The following is a 2,016-nucleotide window of genomic DNA, read 5'->3' on the forward strand; positions in this document are numbered from 1 at the left end:
TTAAATTCCCCATCCCTCGGGCAGAGAGAGACGGTACAGCAGTCACAACACAATTATTGTCCTTGCCTCTTTGGGATTATTATATGGCTCAATCATAACAATAAAAAGAAGCTATTCCTGGCCCAAACTGTCTGCAGAGAGATGGCCTCAAAGAAGCAAAGCTACTTCTGTGCCCTCAGAGGAAGCCACGTTATGTGAAAGCTCCGGGGGAAGGCAGAGGAGCCGCTACTGGCGCAGAGCAAAGAGCAGCCTCCCAGGCCCCAGGACCTGGGACGACTTTGAGACAATTTCAGCTTTATCCCCGCCACGGCAGAGGCACATCTCAGTGCCCTTTTAGCTCCTTTCCCAAAGACAATTTAGTAACGTCAGGAGCCGGATCTGTCTTTTTTATGATCGTATAAATAGCAGACATCCAGGGCTGGCCTTCGCTCTTGTTCTCTCCAAATACGAAATTAGCTTCCGCGGGAGAAAGCAAATGTAAAGCCATACCTTACTGTTTCTATAAAAACTGGGAGAATCAAGAGCAGGGTCTGTTCAACCTGGAATTTCAAAGGCAGAGACAGACGCGGGCAGGCTGCAGGAAGGGACCACTCATTAGCTCATGTCTCCTGCCCAAAGCTCGTAAACTAGACTCTACCTTTGTGACTATTCTCACATCATGGGATCTTGATTATTTTCTTATTGGAAATGAGTAACGATGACTCCTCAAGGTTCTAAAGAGGCTCTGAGGACTGAAGACTCATCTCTCCGTCTTTGCCCCCATCCTGCCCCATCGGGGGTTTTTTGGAATAAGGGTCTGATTGTTTCGAGGAGCCAGCATTTCTGGAAGCAGTGAAAGGCCAGCTTTATCAAGCTCCTGTCTGTAAATCAGAAAGGTCCAGGGGTAATCCGTGTGACTCCTTGCCTGAAGACAGAAGGCCTGAATGCTTTCATTCATGCATTCATTCATTTCATAAGCAGATATTCAGCACCAACTACGTTATTGGTACTGTGCTGAACACTGGAGATGCAACCAACAGAGAAGCATCGCCCCCGCCTTGAGGGAGCTCACGGCTGACTCAAGGCGAAAGGCATTTGAGAAGACTGTTGCCATCCAGTATGGGGGCTGTAGGATAGGATAGGTGCTTTTGAAACATGTAAGGAGAGGGAATTCCCTGGTGGTCCAGCGGTTAGGACTCTGCACTTTCACTGCAGAGGGCCCAGGTTCAATCCCTGGTCAAGGAGCTAAGATCCCACAAGCCCCGAGGCAAAGCCAAAAAAAATAAATAAATAAACATGGAAGGAGGGCACTCAACCCAGCATCGAGTGATCAGGGAAAACTTCCCAGAGAAAATTAAATTGAAGCCCAAATAATGGATATGAGCTGATCAGGCAACCTATCACAACACAGGAGAGGGTGAGAGAGAAGCCGGCGTGTTCCCAGAATTTTGTCAGTTTGGCCCATGGAGTGTGAGAGGGGGAGTGGTGAAAATGAGAACAGAGAGGCAAGTGGGGGCCAGATCATGCAGAATCTAAACCCTAGCACCCAGTTACAAAATTTTTTTTCTCGTGAAAAGAACTTTGAAGATCTACTCTCTTAGCAGCCTTCATATATACAATACAGTCTTGTGAACCAACCTTATTGCGGTTAGTTCGTCACATAAGGTATACATATATCAAATCAGTATGTTGTACACTTAAAACTAAAATATCGATTATATGTCAAATAAATAAATAAATAAATATTAAAACCTAGAACCCATACTCAGTGCAGATTCCCGAATTCCCCTGCAGGAGGCCAGGTTAACTTTTCCAGGGCTAATCAGGTGTCCTGTGGTCCTGGCCCACTCCCTTTCTTGTCAAATCACTGTTCCCTGCTAGGTCTAGGAGCACCTTATGGCTCAGACATTACAGAGAAAAGACAAGAAAGATGAACACCTCTTGGGCTATTCGTGCAATAAGGTGAAGGCTGTCTGCCCAGAGAAATACATAATTTATATAAGAAAACAAATTTCACAAATTAAAAAAAAATACCAT

At 45.5% G+C, this 2,016-nt stretch overlaps 1 non-coding gene across 1 annotated transcript; it reads left to right on the forward strand.

The window, feature by feature from the left end:
* The first annotated feature begins 1,151 nt into the window (after window positions 1-1,151).
* TRNAE-UUC (transfer RNA glutamic acid (anticodon UUC)) lies at window positions 1,152-1,224 on the forward strand. The gene has a single exon. It is a non-coding gene; the product is annotated as a tRNA-Glu (tRNA).
* Window positions 1,225-2,016: the final 792 nt, after the last annotated feature.

The sequence above is a fragment of the Globicephala melas genome, chromosome 17 (genome assembly GCF_963455315.2).
Source record: "Globicephala melas chromosome 17, mGloMel1.2, whole genome shotgun sequence".
Classification (NCBI taxonomy): Eukaryota; Metazoa; Chordata; class Mammalia; order Artiodactyla; family Delphinidae; genus Globicephala; species Globicephala melas.